Genomic DNA, 17,869 nt, shown 5'->3' on the forward strand with positions numbered 1-17,869 from the left:
TCTTCTCATCTTATGGTGTTATATTTTTGTTTTTCATGAATGATACACCGCAAGCAAGAATGGAAGCGAAAGAAAGAACACGCAACAATCTGGAGATTCGCCGTACCCCCTTGCTCATCTTTGAGTGCACCGAGGACGGTGCAAACTTTTAAGTGTGGGGAGGTCGTTCGACCGGTCGGCGTTTTTGGGTGACAAATTTCTAAACCCAACACTCTTGCATTTCATTTTAGTTTTATAATTTTTCATATATATACACAATAAGCTTAGTCAAAATAATGAAATTTTTCAAGATTTCTATCTATAGGGCACCTCAATTGATTTGAGTGAAAACTTTTCATTAAACTTGCTTGAATCACATATATATATATATATATATATATATATATATATATATATATATATATATTGTGGAACATGAATTTTTGAGCTAAGAACACAAGCAAGTGAGATTTGAGCCTAATGGTGTGGTTACATCTTATAACCACTTATTTTTCCTTCTTGTGTGCATTATTCTCTTTCTATAATTGTAATCTTTGAATTGTTTGATTCTTTATGTCCATTATTTTGTGCATACATGCATTTATATGATTGAGGCCATCATTTCATTAGCTCACTTATCCAAATAGCCAACCTTTTATATTCCTTTGTTTGCCAATTTGAGCCTACGCTTAACCCACTTGTTCTTATTTTAGCACATTACAAGCCTTAAAGCGGAAAACAATAAAAGTCCTTATTTGGATCTATGATTGGCTTAGGCTAGTGTGTGTGAGTACCATTCAAGTGTGGAAAATCTTGGGACATTGGGTGAATAAAAGGGTAGTTTTGCATTTTTGTTATAAATATTGGGAATTGGGTACATGCTCATGTATTGATTAAATGTATAGACCTTATGCATTGACGTTCTTGTATATGAAAGAAAGAAAGAAAAAAAAAAGAAAAAAAGAAAAGAAAAGGAGAAAAATAATATAGAAAAGAAAAGAAAAAAAAGAAAAAAAATAGAAAAAGAAAGAAATAAAAAGGGGACAAAATGCCCCAAAGTAAAGTTCAAATAAAATCAATGCATATGTGTTGTGAAATAGAAAGGAATACATGAGTATGTGAAAAAGTGAGAAATGGGTAGTTAGGTTAGCTTTGAAATTGTATAGGATGTCATAGGTTAGGTGGGAAGTTTAAGCTTATCAAAGATTCAAATTTCAAGCTCACTTGACCAAATATGCATCCTACCTTGACCCTAGCACCATTACAACCAAAGAAAAGACCTCATGATAGATGTATGCATGCATGAAATAAATGTTGATTGTTAGAAGAAAAACAAATCTTAGAAAGCATGAAATAGAGGAGAATTGAGAGAGTCAACCCTAAACACTTGAGCGAATAGAGCGCAAACACATCCGGCGAGGGTTTAATGCTCAATTACATCTTTCCATCTATAATCATCAACTTTCATGCAAGTTTGTAAAAATATTTAATAACTCAATTCAATTGTGGATTAGACTTGTTAGTCCTTAGCCCTTGTGCATATATGCTTCTTGGGAATTAATTTATTTTGACCAAGCAATTGCATTCATATAGATAGTTGCATATAGGTAGATTGCATTTAGTTAGTTTACATTGAATAAATGTTGATACCCTTTGTTTCTCTCTTGGCTTAAGCATGAGGACATGCTTGGTTTAAGTGTGGGGAGGTTGATAAACCCCATTTGTAGAGTTTATCTTGTATTGATTTTTGGGAATTTTATCATCTTTTACCCACATTTATTCAATGAAATAGCATGGTTTTGTATATTCTCCTTTAATTGTGCTTAAGAGTGAAAACATGTTTTTTAGGTCCTAAAATAGATAAATTTAATTCACCTTGATTCCAATAGATGCCTTGATATGTTTGTTAAGTGATTTCAGATTTAGGAGGCAAAGATTGGATAAAGGGAATAAAGGAAAAGCATGTAAAAATGGAGAACTCATGAAGAAATGAAGGAATCGCAAAAGCTGTCAAGCCGACCTCTTCGCACTTAATCGGCCATAACATGAGCTACAGAGGTCCAAATGATGCGGTTCTAGTTGGGTTGGAAAGCTAACATCCGGGGCTTCAAAATGATATAAGATTTGCCATAGTTGCTACACGTATGGTGACGCGCACGTGCACTGTACGTGCACGCGTCGTTGCTACCATATGATCCACATAAAGCAATACGTGGCCAGCGAATTCTAAAGCCTTGTAGGCCCAATCCAACTCATTTCTGATGCTATTTAAGCCAAGGATTGAAGAGGGATGAATAAGTTAGTTACCATTAGTTTAGTTTAGCTTAGTTTAGTAGTTAGAGTTAGTTTCTAGAGAGAGAAGCTCTCACTTCTCTCTAGAATTAGGTTAGAGGTAGATTAGGATCTCTTAGATCTAGGTTAATTTCATGCTTTGATTTACTTTTCCTTTTGTAATTCTTCTTCTTCTACATCTCTTCTCTCTAGTTTAGCATTTAATTCTTGTAATTCTTTACTTTTATGTTGATGCACTTTTGTTCTTCTATTTTCCTTTAATGCAATTCATGATTCATGTTTCTTTATTGTTCATTTGATTTGTTGTTGTTTAATTCCTTGCAATTGAGTAGTGTAGATTTACTTTTCTTGCAATTTTACTATGCTTTCATTTTATGCCTTCCAAGTGTTTGATGAAATGCTTGGTTGGATTTTAGAATAGAATTTTATGCTCTTGGCTTGGAGAGGTAACTTAGGAACTCTTGAGTTACTAATGTCCAAGTGATTGATGATTGGGAGCCATTGACTCTAGTTCTCACTAATTGGATTAGTAGAGAATTAAGACTTATGGACTTGGGTTGATATAGCTCATTTGAATTTCCTTTACTATTAGTTAAAGGATGATTTAGTGATATTAATCCTTGCCAATTCTCATATTGTGGCTAGTGATTAGGATAGAAATCCTTGACCACCAACCCTTGCCAAGATCTTTTTAGCCATTAGTTTACTTTTTGCCATTTATCTTTCATATCTTTTATCAAAACCCCAAAAATAACTCATAACCAATAACAAGACACTTTATTGTAATTCCTAGGGAGAATGACCCAAGGTTCCAATACTTCGGTTATTAATTTTAGGGGTTTGTTTTAGTGACAAACAATCTTTTGTATGAAAGGATTATTGCTTGGTTTAGAAACTATACTTTACAACGAGAATTCATTTGTGAAATTTTATACCATAAAAAATCTAATCATCACCTTGACGCTTCGGCACCTCCTTCTTGTTGTGCAATGCATGCGTCCTCGTACCGTATGCGTCCGCGTCGCTTACGCCACCCAACTTAACCCAACCCATCACCCAGTTTCAGCAGCCCCCCCCAATCCTAATTCTTTTATTTCCTTCTTCTTTCTTCTTTCTTCTTCCTTCTTTTAGCATTCTTCCTTCCTACCTCTCCCCTCATCCTATTTCCATCTTCATCATCAAGTTTCTCTCTTCCTCTCCTCTACTCTTTCATTCTTCTTTCAATTATTGCATTTAATTATTTTTATTTCTCTCAACTTTTCTATTAGCTTATTTATTTGTTGTTTCTTTTTCATTCTTCTCCCATGCATTTTTATGTTGGTGTTGGAACTTTATTTGGGTATTTATTTTATTATATGTAAGTTTGTGGATACCATGAGGAGTACTTTGACAATTGATACTTTATTTTAGTTCTCATATACATTTGGATTACTTATTTAACTTGAACACCACGTGTTTGTGAAAAAGCCAACATGGCATTTTGAATTCTTTTCTATCATATTCTTCCTCCTTTAATGCCTCTTTTTCACAACTCTTGCCATCCACGTGTATTGAGTTTATCATTCACCATTGTCATCATACCAATGCTCATTCTTTTCTTCCATGTGATACTTATTATTGACTTTGATGCTTGGGCTATGCTTTTCATGCCTCTTATTTGCATGCCATTATGCCTCTTGCATCTAGTTATATGCTATGCCTTTATGCTATTCATTGATGTCCTCCGTGCATGTTATAACTACCATGCACTTCAAGACATTGTTTATTTCCTTGGGTATTTATTTTCACTTGGAATTCCTTCCTTCTGATTTTCGCTATCTATATTTAACATTCTTCCTTTTTCTTTCTTCTTTAGGACGGGTACCAAGAAAGGAAAGGAGAAGGCTACTGACAAGCCACCAGCAAGGTAAGGCACTAAAAGAACCTTGCCTAAGGCATAACATTCTACAGGCGTTAAGCCACCCACAAAGCAGACAAAGAGAATCATCAAGGTTGATGAAGCAGAGAAAGCCTTTCCTGCTAGGGACTCTGCATGGTTCACTAACCGTTACTGTGAGCATATGTTCCCTATCATGGCTGACAGGAACTATAATAATGAGCGCCTACTCATTCTTCCAACACACCTTGCTGAGTTTGTGGAGTCCCGCATCGAGAGGAGACATTGGGATTCTTGAGAAGGCAGCCATGGTAGGTCAATCTATCGTGGGTAGTTGAATTCTACTCCAACTTTCACTTGCCTACTCTAGAGTCTGTCTATGCCCATCAAAAGTAAGTCCCTGTCTCTGAGGTGGCCATTCAGAGAGTATTAGATCTTCCACCTGGACCAGAGGGGTTGGATGCCTATCAGGAGGCCTCTCTCAAGCGCCAGACATACCAATTTGACTGGGATAGCGTCTTGGGAGTTATCGCACAACCGGGCAACACTTGGATCTATGGGCAATATCGGACTCGACCTAAAAGCATTGCAGCTCCATCACTTACCTTGGAGGCTCACGTGTGGGCATAGATTATGTCCCACTATGTCTTTCCGAGCACTCATGAGTCCACCTTCACTGTAAACATGGCTGTCCTCATCTGGTGCATTCTCATTGAGCAGCCTCTCAATCTACCAAGGCACATCTGGCAGGCCATGGGGCATGTACAAATTGCGGGCAACCTACCTTTTTTCGCACTGGTTTCGGATCTTGTCTCTGCAGCTGGCCTTTCCTATAGGGCTCGGGACACCAAAGCCATGATTCCAGTGGCTGATCAGTATGTCCCGAATATCAGACTCCCAGTACACTCCGCTAGCTGACATCCAGGCTCATCTGTAGACACTCCTCCTACTTCCGCCCCGCCATCACCCACATCTCCTCCACTATCCACTACTCTGATGTTCCTTCAGATCCTTCAGAGGTTAGACCGGAAAGACAGGCAGATGGAGCGACTGGAGCGCCGCAACAAGCGCCGATACACCTATCTGAAGGAGCTCATTGCTAGTACCCACCCATCTCCTGAAGAAAAGGATAACACGGACTCTACTTTACCTACTAGCACTGGGAGCCATGACGAGCCTTGTAACACCCTAACTACCAAAGCTCACGCTTCCGGCTGCGTAACTCTGATAGCTCGGACATTACGACGACACTTATACTATTTAATACTAAAATATGAGCCTGTTTAAAAACTTTAAACCGCAATACCATTCCCAAAAACACTTTCGCCATACAACGTACGTCCATACATACCATACAACTTACAGAAACTCATAAAGAGTACATCCATATATATATACATACATATATATATAAATAATATTACAAACATTATCCAGTACAATTCCTATCCCTCTCACAAAATATATCAAGATAAAGGCGAGGGTACAAAATAATAATCTAAAGCCAATACAGAGCATCTCAATAACAAATAATTAAACTCTTCATAACTTCTGCGCCCAAATCCTGAAAGGGGAAAAATGTAGGGGGTGAGAACATCATCCTCGAAAGGGTTCTCAGTAGAGGGTTTTTGGGAATTACTTTAATAGGATACATGAAGATAAACCGTACCAGTGATTAATAATCATCTTATGCCTCTTTTCAAAACAACAGTTTACAAATAAAGTAAAGTCAGAAATCTATTCTGAAAGAGGAACTGTTCAATTCTCAAAACATCAAAGCATTTCAAAAAGGTTTATCTATACTGAACCAAATAGCCTTTCATATCGTATTCCAAACCAGAACCACAAAACTGAAATCAAACATCAGTTCATCTCATTCTATCCACGGCCCTAGGCCCAAACAATCCAACCACGGCCCTAGGCCCAAACAATCCAACCTTCAACCAAATCACCCCAATCCAACAGAGTTACAGTTCCAAACACAAATAGGAAGATGCAAGCACAAATAAACAGTTATTGCAAGTAGAACAATTAGCAATTAATCACATAGGCAAAACAAGTACAATATGCACACCCAAACAATGTCACATAGATGCATATGATGCATGCCTGTCCCTAGTGGCTGATGATATCATCTGTCGGTTATAGAGCCAACCCGACAAGTCCTGGTAGCTAACCATTGGACCGTCCCTCTGTCGCGCATCCCCAACTCGAGTTATACTCATCATAAACTTGATCATAAACATGATCCATATCCATCACCCTCACTGGTGAATATTTCGGGGGCAAGCTCATCCGGGACTTTCACAGTGCCCGGCCACACTTACGACATAGGGTCAACCGAGTATCAAGTCTCAACCTGGAGCACATGGTGGCTAGCCACTGCTACTACCCAGGGAAACCCGTATCTCAGATAGTGGAAGTGCAACATTCACATTTATCAATGATTCAGCATAAACATGCATTCAATCTCATCCATGGATCACCATCCATCTCAGCCATCCGGCTCACGGTTCATTCCAGAACCAGCCAATATTCATATCATACACAGCCATTCCGGCTCACGGTTCAATCCAGAACCAATCAATATGTATAAACATACACAGCCAATCCGGCTCTCAACAAAACAGCACTTCCACACTCAAAATCATCAAATTCATGAAATTGGCATTTAAGCCATAAATCATTTTCTCAATTCATTTTTCCTTGAAATTAAGTTTCGACTCTTTTTAGCCTTGGCTTTTAGAAATCTCATTTCTCAAATCATCTCAGGCTCATAAGCCAAATTTACTCAAAGTGAGTTCCCTTTTTAAAACAAAGCCACTCTCGGCATTCTCTTTCCAAAACTTCCAAAACCATGGAAAGTTAAAGATTCATTTTGGGAACATTCAAAATCACCCATCCAACAATGGGATTTTATAACAAAAGTTTCTTGCCAGAGTCCCAAGTCTTTAGGGAAGGTCAACTTATATAAATTCCTTAAAATTCATTGAAACTCTTAAAATCATAAATTCTCGGTTCAAGTAAATAAAACTGAATTTATTATGAAACCGATCATATAAAATCACAAGTTCCAACCCGTTCCAAAAATCAACTCATTTGAAACGGAACCGGTTCATTTGAATCAAACCACTTTCAGGTTTCTTTTTGGAACCCATTTTTTTTTCAACTTTTCCAAGATGCCTCAAACTTGATTACTCAATCAAAAGTCTAGGTTCCTTTAAAAATCACTAAAACTCCTTTTTAATATTGAAATCAATATTAAAGCATCATTCTTTCCTTCAATGATTCAAACGGTAAAAATAGTTCAGTTCTAAATAAGCCGAACTCAACGTATAAGGATCATCAAATAAATTAAGCTTGAAAACATAAATATCCTTTTAATAAATCAAATAATACAATTTCTCAAATCCAATCCTTTTTAAATAACCTTACAAACAAGTGTAGGATTTTGTAGAAATTTCGACAGCACCTCCCCTAAAACTTTGACTTTTGCCACCCGGTTCGGGTCCCAACTAAACCATTTCTCATTCCTTTTCAATAGCTCAAAACCAGAAATCAATTTAAAGCAAGCTAAATCCAACAATCGCCTCAGTGACGTATCTCAAGGAAATCATTTCAAAATCAACTCAAGATCAACCGTTTTAACTCATTCCCAAGGCCTTAAAGAAACAGCTCAGTAATAAATCATTTGTCCAAACCAAGTCAATTAAAGTAAACCAGGCTGAATTCAAACGTGCATTCGACTTTTCAAATCATCAAAATAATTAACTCAAATCAAATCAATCCTCAACGAATTAAACTCGGATTCAAATCTTTAAAGAATCAACTTCAAACATTACATTTCACAAGCCGCACAACAATTCAGCCAAACCAACATCCATAATCATTCGAGTCAATCAAATAATACATAAGGCAGATACAATCACTAAATACACAATATCTCACATCAGTATCCATATGTAATAATTCCAATACATAAAACATAGTTTTTGGAAAGCGCCCCTACCTCCAAACGCAATTCCATAGCCCAAACGCGTCACATAATCCTTTCCGCCTCGACCCGAGATCAACAATCAAAATCCCGGCAGCCAAAACCTCGGTTCCAAGCCACTTTCGCAACAGTCTCAACACTCTAATCGCAACATACAACAACCAAAACTCAATCGTATAGCAATTAACGCCACAAACCTCAGCGTATGATAACAGAACAGTAACAAAAGGGTTTTCAAATCGAAACGCTTACCGAACCGAAGAAGGAACGGTTGAACCGAAACAACGACGGTCTCCGAACCGGTTCGGCGGCAGTCCGGCAGCCACCTCAAGCGGCAGCGACAACCGGACTCCGGCAATGGTGCCTGGAACCCACATACAGAGACGATAAAGCTTACAGAATCTTAAACGAACGAAAACCAAATCCAAAACCCTTACCGGCAGAGTTTTCCGGCGACGGCAGTGGGTTTTTCTGACGGCAGAGGCAACTTCGACCCCTCTTTCACCCACAATCAGCCACGTCGAAGGTAAGAGCTGGTAGCGACGGTGGCGGTTCTGACGGAGGCGGTGCCAGCGACGTGAGCGGCAGCTGGTTGTGGCGGTTGGACACCCATCTCAGCCGCAGCTCTTTCTGTCTCTCCTGCTCGGTGTGACTAGACGGTCTTTCTCCCAACGGCACGGCGGCGACAAGCACTAGCAGGGACGAGTCCTCCGGCTCGTGCAGCGGCGCCGTTGGAGGACAGAGACGCAGCAGCGGTCTTCCCTGGATGACAGTGGCGGCTTCTTTGGTTGCGCCAGGGAGCGACGGCGATGCACGAAGCATCTCCAGTGACGACAACGGCGCGGTGGCGGCTTCCTCGCAACAGTGATGGGCTGGGACAAACGGGTCGACGGCGACGGGTCAGACCCGCGTTTCCCCTTCCCGCGGCCGAGCTCTCCCTCACGCTCGTTCTTCCTCTCTCTTCCTCAGCCTGGTTCGGCGGCCTCATGGTGGCAGGGACGGCAGGACACGGTGGTGCGGCACAGTTAGGCCGCAGCAGAAATGCACAGTGGCGGCGGCGAGTTCCTAGGCGGTGGATCGACGGTGACAAGGCCTCCCCTGTTTTGTGTGTGTGCTTTTCATTTGGGGGGGAAGAAGGGGCTTGCGGCTGCTACTGCAGCTTCTGATGGGAAACGGTAATGGGTTAGTGTTTTTAGGGTTAGGATTTTATTTTCAAAAATTAGGGTTAGGGGCATTTTAGTACTTTCACTTAAAAATAGGGATAACATAGTAATTAGAAATGAGTTCTAATCCAACAATAATAGTGTATAAAAATACTATTTGCTCATCAATCATACAAATTATTTTTCAATAAAATGCCCAAATCAAATAATTAGAAATAATATACTTAATTTCTTCATTTTCCAAAATAGCAATATTAATATTTAAAACATTACTTATTTAATCCAAATCATATAAAATCTTTATTATTTCATAACTATCAACTTTATAATTCAAATATAGAAAATAATCCAATAATTATAAAATTGGATAATAATCATAACTCATCTCAAATTCAATAAATCAAAACTTGCCTTAATTATCTTTAATAAAATAAATATCCAAAATTAAGGCTATAAATAACTGTAGAATTAGAGACTTGATCATAATAAGACTTTTCAAAAGTTTTGGGTCTTACATTCTACCCACCTTATAAAAATTTTCACCCTCGAAAATTGATACAAAACGAAAGGAATTTCATAACAGTTCACCCTTAAACACATTTAAGGAAAAAGCAAAAATATCTTAACATATAAACATATATACGGTTTTCAAATACTTGGATGGTCGTATGCATAAAGATACAAAGGTAGGAGTGTGATTGCCAAGCAAGTGTTACAAGATAGGCTCAATGCACAAGGTCATATGATCTCAAGGCTTTACAAACACTTGAGGTGCCAAAATAAGGTGCAAATCAAGATGGGCGTCCACAAAGCAAGGTGGTAATTAGTGTGGTAAAAGGCTGCAAAGCATGTTGGTATTTAAATAGCGGCATAATGTTTGCTGGCAAATCTCATTTCCACTTCAGAACTTCAATTTCCCCAACTCCATCAATCATTTTACAACCTCATGACCAATCATAAGCCTAACAACCGCAAACCCATTCGCAAGGAACAAAACACCCACAACTCACAACGTTACACACCTACCGCTTCACCTTCCATATACACATATCACGTCTTAAAGAACTAACGCATTGTGTGACTACGTCTAAAAGTCGCATGTGATATCAAAACAATTCTCGAGTCTACTCAGAAGGATACAAGATTTAAAAAAGAGAGTCAAATGTCAAGGATAGTACTCAAAGATTTGAGAAAATGTATCCAATTCCAAATAAACAAGGACACTCAGGCAATGAAGTTTGCTAGACTCAATTCAATTGACAGCTTCAAGATAACCCTTGGATCAAGGAAATCCAATAGGATCAATAAGAAGGAGAATCAGCGCATTAGTTTGAAACAATTTCAAGATGAGTCGAAGAAATAAGAGGTTACAGAAAAGAATATCTCAGACCCAAGCCAAGCTCACAGAACTCAAGAGCATAATTACTATACTTTCGAATACATTGTTCTTAAAAGAATCGGAAACTTATAAAAATATCACTTCGCAGTCTGAAAGAGAAGTTAAACAATAAACATCCTTCAAGAGAGTAACAAAAGCACAAACATGGCTTTGCTCTAATACAACTTCATGTTGAAACAGATCGTGTAGAATTTTAAAAAAACAAAGTGCACACAAGTTTGGCTAAGAGCTCAAACATTTCCTCAAATATTTTAGAAAGATAATTAGATGCACAACTTAACCAAAAGCAATTCATAAAAACCCGGAAGTAATCAAATGCTTGTTCATAATTCTCAAAATTTCATATTCAAACAAGCGTGTATAACATTTATAGCAAGTACAAAAGAGGAAGTTAAACTCTTTTTAGAAAAGAAACTCCGAAGTAAAAAATTTGTTTACAATTTCGTAAAGGAAATAAGTGGTGCGTTACAAACGAATCGGTTTCCACTAAACAAGGAAACTTTTCAAAACCTCATTTAAAATAGCGCTTGTCAATTTTAAAACAATTTTGTCAAAAATTAAACAATGGTTTCAATCCCAATCAAGCAACAGAAAATAAATTCCGTTTAGAATTTCTTCAAAGAGAATTCAAAAGTTCAAAAAGTCCGAAACAAGAATCCAAGTATACTTGAAATCACCATCTCAGAAGGATATTCAAGAAAATTAGGATGTACTTAAAAAGAGCCAAGTCATGCAAGAGAGGGTTTTAAATCAAGGTAGATCAAACAAGATTCACTAGTCGAGAAACATCCAACAAGCTTCCAACTGATCCAACGGAAAACAAAAGTCATAGAAAAAGACAACTCAATCATTAGTAATTTCTCAAAATTAAATCTTTGACTAAAAACTCTTATAGAGATAATGAGAGAATAAACGATGCACAATTTGAAACGAATCAAAATGATTCACATAAGGATGAAATTTACAAGAGAAGGAGAACCAAAACCAATGGTAATGTTCACAAGGTGCAAAAGATTAGTTAAAGACAAAGTCGAGTATGGCGTCCGTAGAGATGGAAGGCTTAAGAGAGAATTTAGTCCGTTCATAGGAAGAAAGCTATGAGTCCAACACTCTCAAAAGAACAACAATTGCATAAATCATATAGCATGCTAAATCAAACTCAATTCAAAATAAGTTAAGTAAAGCTTATCAAATGAGACCCAACTGGGATAAAAGTGAAAAAGCTTTCCTTTCCAAAATTTTGAAAAATATCCAAATACCTAATCAAATGAAGATGTGCGTTGGAACCGTAGTAAAATTACTAGAAAGTCAAATTGTATTTTAAAGTAAATGTGGTTCCATAACCCAGTAAGAGTACAGGCGAGACATTAGAAATAAATAGTTATTAAACTGTATAAGAAATCCTCAAGGTTTCATGTATAGATAAGTACGTATCTATTCAACAGCAATTTTCATAAAAATCTCAAAACTGGTTGTAATCACTGTCAAATAAGAGAAAAACCGAATCAACAATCTCTCTAATAATGAACTCGAAATCCGGAGTAAAAAGGCACAGCGCATCAAGACAAGTTCAAAGCTATATCAAAGAATACATGAATCAAGAAGAACTCAAATAGAAGAAGATAGATGCAACAAGGATTTTAAATAAGCATATGCACTTAAGATCAACAAGAATGCATATGAATAGAGAAACAGAGCGGAAACATCAAATTACTTTTCAAGGGGATTAGCAAACAAGAACTTCAAGTTAGGCTATGAAAGAATAGGTCGACTCGAACAGAATTCAAGACACATAACTGAGCAGCCTCGAGAAATAGTTTCTAACGTTCCCAAAACCCGCGATTCGCTTTACTCAAAACTCGTATACCATCTGATGGGATATTTTGGAGGAAAAATGAATTTCTCCCAAAATAACACCAATCTAACCGGCAAGTGCACCGGGTCGCATCAAGTAATAAAAACTCACGGGAGTGAGGTCGATCCCACAGGGATTGAAGGATCAAGCAATTTTAGTGGGTAATTAGTTTAGTCAAGCTAACATTGGTGAATTGTGTGAAGAGTGACCGACAGAAAGTAAATCGCAAGAATTAAAGGTGCAGAATGTAAATTGGCAAGTAACTTAAAGAGCAAGAAATGTAAATTGCAAGAATCTTAAATGACAAGAAATATAAATTGCATTAAATGTAAAGGAAATTGGGAATTGGAGTTGCAGAAATTAAACAAGGAAAAGTTAAATTGCAACAAGCAGAGAAGTAAAAGATGGATTTGATTGATTCGGAACCAAAACAGAAATGTGAATAAACATGAAAAGCAATAAACAGAGAATGTAAAATTGGAATTAAGATCTCAGGACCCAAGAGACTAGATAACCAAGTCTAGATCTCAATGCCTTCCTAGATCCAACAAGAGCAATTGCAAAGAAATTAAAGAAATGTAAAGTGCAGCAAGAGTAGATGAAGAACAATTAACAGAAAATTAGATTCAATTAAGCAGTAAATAAAGCAGAGAGAAATCTCAGAGGGAGAATGAAACAGAACACCTTCAATTCTCCACCCAAGATTCAAAATCAAAGAAAAGAAAATTAAAGAGAGAGCTCTCTACTACTACTCCTAATGCTCCCTAGTGGAGCCAGCCTTTTTCACAAATATGAAACAGATGCCTATTTATAGGCATTTCTACAAATTGAAAATAAAATTCAAAACAAATTACAATTAAAATGAAATTTCTATTCTAACTATCTTGTGCCTCTGAGTGGTGTCAATTGGGCCCTTGCTCTTGATGGAATTTGGTTGATAAAGGCCTTGGTTGATTGCTCTTGGAGTTTGAAGAGGAACCGAATTGAACCGGGTTGAGTTTTGCAAAGTTGGATTAAAAGTTTGAGTCAAAGTTAGGGGTCTAACTTTGGCTCCAACTTTTCATAGCAGCCCACAAATCTTGCTGGTATGAACGTTGGTGCCAACGTTAGGGGTCTAACTTTGACCCTAACATTGGCCTCCCTTATGCACATTTATGGGGCCAACTTTGTCCTCTTGTCATGTTGCCAATTTTATGCCCAATATAGACTATCATATATGGTTGGAAAGCTCTGAATGTCAGCTTTCTAACCCACTTGGAATCACTTCAATTGGACATCTACAACTCAAGTTATGATCATTTGAAGAGGGCATGGTCGCTGACTTTGGTGTGCAGCGTTTGGGGTAACGTTTGCCCTCAAACGTTGGCGAAAACGCCAATTCTGGAGGCTCAAACATTTTGTCCACCCCATACTATTATACATTGTTGGAAAGCCCTGAATGTCTACTTTCATTTGCCGTTGGAAGCGCATCAATTGGAGCTCTACAGCTCGAGTTATACTCCATTGAAGGTGCAGAGGTCAAGTGGCCTCACTGCAGGTTGCCCACATGTTCATTTATGCACATTGCGGGGCAGTTTTCATCCTCAATTTTAGTGTCCACCATGCAGTGCCATATATGCTTGGAAATCTCTTGATTCCTACTTTCCAATGCTTCTTGAATCACCTCATTTGGAGCTCTGTAGCTCAAGTTATTCTTGTTGGAAGTATACCCCTTCAAGCTGTTGTGGTGTGTGGCGCCAACGTTAGCCTCCAAGTTAGGGGGCTAACGTTGGCGCAAACTTTTGCCCCCTAACCTTGCATCTTCATGTGCCAACGTTAGCCTCCAAGTTAGGGGGCTAACGTTGGCGCAAACGTGAGTAGCCCCTGGGAGTGTTTTTCAGCTTCCAACGTTAGCCTCCAAGTTAGGGGGCTAACTTCCAGGCTAACTTTTCACCCAAAACTTTTTGTCCTCTCTTCCTCCTTGTTTTGAGCCACGCTTTTCTTCCTTTGGGCCACGCTTTTCTTCCTTGATTTGGTCATGGGTCACGCTTTTAGAAGCGTGGCCTAAGCCTCCAAAGTGTGCTCCAATTTCAAAGTGTGCCCAAAATTTCTCTTTTCTTCTTTTTAGCTTATTTTGTGCTCTTTTTGCTTCTTTTTCTTCTTATTTCCTACAAAGTTTATTAAATCAAAAGATCAAAGAAATGTACCATTTAAGCACCAAAGAATGCAATATTTAAGCACTAATCAAAAATTTCTTGTATGAAAAAGCATAGAAAAACATGACATGGTGACATGTCATCACAACACCAAACTTAAACCTTGCTTGTCCCCAAGCAAGAAAAGAATCATGCAATAAAGATTGACAATCCAAGGCAAGAAGAATAGCAACTCAATGTTCATGGTAAGCTAGTTTTCTACGCATGCTACAATCACAAAAGAAATGTAAATGATTGATGCCTCCATCTAGCTCAATTTATGAAATCTTTCTTTTATATTTCTTCCTTGAAGCAAGCTTTTGATTTTCTTATTTAGCTTCTCCTTTTGGGTGCTTTGCCCCATGAGTTGATAACAAAGCTACGACTTCTAAATGCTTTGTTTTCAAGTATTACCACTTGATACATAAGCACCACAAGCATTTGATTAGAGGACTTCATTAAGCTCATTTTTCTTTTCTTTTCTTGACTCTCTAATCATTGATGCTCAGAGCCTTGAGCTTTGAGGGAGTGCTTTTGCACTTTGAGCCTAGCCTTGACTTCTAAGTGTTTTGTTTTCAAGCATTTGGCTTGATACATAAACACCACAAGTACTTAACAAATAAATTGCCATTGGTACTCAGAGCCTTCAGCTTTCTCATTCTTTCCCTTTTTCTTTTCTTGCTTTATTTTGCATTTGCTTTCAAGGTTTTCATGATTTTAAAAGATTTCACAAAATGTCCTAGATGAAAACTTCAATTAAATAAAATCCAATGCAATTAAGCAACAATCAAACATACTAGCTTTCCAATACCTTTATGCACATGCTAAAATCTTCTTTAATGCCTTGTTTGTTTATGATCATGATACTTTGTTGCTTTTGAATTCACAAAACTCAAGTTGGTAATCATAATGACATAGCACCATGTTGCAATTTAGAATTCAAACTATGCCTTTTCATACACACATGCATACAGAGAAGGTAAAGACAATCATGCAGTTTATAGTGCTTGAAACAAATGAGAGGAAAAGGAACTTTACAACCTTGTAGTTCATCTTCTCTATTGTTGTCATTTTCCTCCCATTCTCCTCCTTCCCATACCAAACTCAGAATGCTTGCTCATCCTCAAGCGACTATTAGAACCGTGGCTATGGGGCTAAGATGGATCATGAATGTCTTACACAAGAAATGTTAGTAGTACATGTGTTTCAAGCAAGCAAAATTGAAGATAATAATCAAGGCACAAGAGACAGAGACATTGTGATTGCAAGCTTAAGAAGGTGAGCATAATACTTTGCATAAAGAATAAGTGGCACACCAAACTTAGTGTGACACTTTCACTTGGAATCAATGCAAGTATCCAGTAAAGATTTGAAGCAAATTGTGTTGCATAGCAACACCAAACTTAAAATGCAATCCTATGTCCATTTATTTGAATTAAAACTAAACAAGAGAAACTGTTATTTGAATACAATCACCAAGCCAAGATTAGCCATGAATAAGGGTCTCTTGGTGATGTATTAACAAAAACAGTTAATAACAGGGATCATAGAAAATATAAAGAAGTGACTAAAACAAAGAAAATGCAAACGAAATGTCAAAACAAAAGAAAAATAATAATGCAAGGGCAATATGATTATGCAGACAAGTGATGTTGTTGGATGAGTTGCATAGACAATTAAGTGGCACACCAAACTTAGAATCTTAGTGTGACACTTCCATGTAAAATTGATGCAATCATCCATGAAGTTGGAAAACAGTTTGTTGCAGGGCAACACCAAACTTAGAATGTGATCATATGCCAGTTTATTGAAATTTAAACAAGACAAGGAGAAGAAATGTTACCTACTGTTTACCTATTCTTCACTTTCTTCCTCTTCTTCCAGTTTGTTAAGAGGAATGACTCCAAGAGGGGAGAAGTTTCAGCTAGTGTCCCCTGTCTTGGCTTCCTCTCAGCAAGCTTTCTTTTGTACATGGCTTGATTGAGCTTGCTTGCTAGACCAGGGGAAGGATTGTTTGCAGTTGACCTTCTCTTGAATGTTGTCCTTTGTAGCTTGGTCACAATCCTCTTCTCGGTGCTTTTGTTAATTGCCTTCACTTTCTTGAATCCAAGTCTTGGTGGTTGTGTGATTGTTAGAGTCTTCTTTTCATCAAGAGCCTCTTGCAATGGTGGTTCTGTAAGCTCTTCCTCCGTGTACTTCTCTGCTTCACTTGAGTTTGGAATTCTTTGGTTGTCTTTCTCACTTTCTTGCTCTTCCACTTCCTCATTTGCACCCAACATTTGTTTTAATTGCTCTATCATGGGGGAGGTTTGTTTATCTTCCCAACATTTCTTCATCTCCTCGTCATACCTTTCAATCATGGATTCAAGTGTTGAGGTGTTTTGGTCCAGGGAGGTTTGTGAGAGTTGTGAGTCTTCATGTTCTCTTATCGTCTCAAGTGCAGTTTCAGGTTCAATTGCCTCCTTCTCCTCATCCTCTATTGGAATTTCACTTGACACAGGGGCCTCCTTATCTTGTTCTTCCACTTTATCCTTCACATCCGTCAATTGGTCTTTATTTTTCTTGCTTGGTAGTTCTAAGCGTTTATCTGTGTCCTCCAATTGCTTATCTGTCTCCTGAGTAAGGATTTCTATTTCCCTCCAAGATTGTTGACCTTCCTCCACCATCCTGTTAAACATGGACTCAAGTTTTGAGAGTCTTTGGCTCGTGGAGGTTGTGTTGAGGCATATTTAAGTGATGAATAATTGTCAATTGAGAAACTGGGACGTGAGGGTGAATGCTCTTTCATTCCTTGGTGATACTCCCAGCCACCATTAGAATAATGACTTGAATCATTTTGTGGTGGTGGTTGGTATCCCATATGATTTTCTTGCTCATCTTGTGTTTCTGAAGCATAGCTCCATGAATTGGAGTGCCCAGAATTTGAAGTTTCTTGGTGATATTCCCTACCACCATTAGAGATTGGTGATGGTGGGTGATATCCCATAAAATTTGTTTGATCATAAGATGAGTTGAACTCCATTTGAATTTTGTAAAACACAACACCAAGGAAAATTGAAATTCATATCTCAGAGATGAATTTCTTAGTGAGGCAATAACTCAAACACCTTGGTTTCAACTTAGAACAGAGAACAAAA

This window comes from Arachis stenosperma, chromosome 10 (assembly GCF_014773155.1).
Source record: "Arachis stenosperma cultivar V10309 chromosome 10, arast.V10309.gnm1.PFL2, whole genome shotgun sequence".
In the NCBI taxonomy this organism is placed as follows: Eukaryota; Viridiplantae; Streptophyta; class Magnoliopsida; order Fabales; family Fabaceae; genus Arachis; species Arachis stenosperma.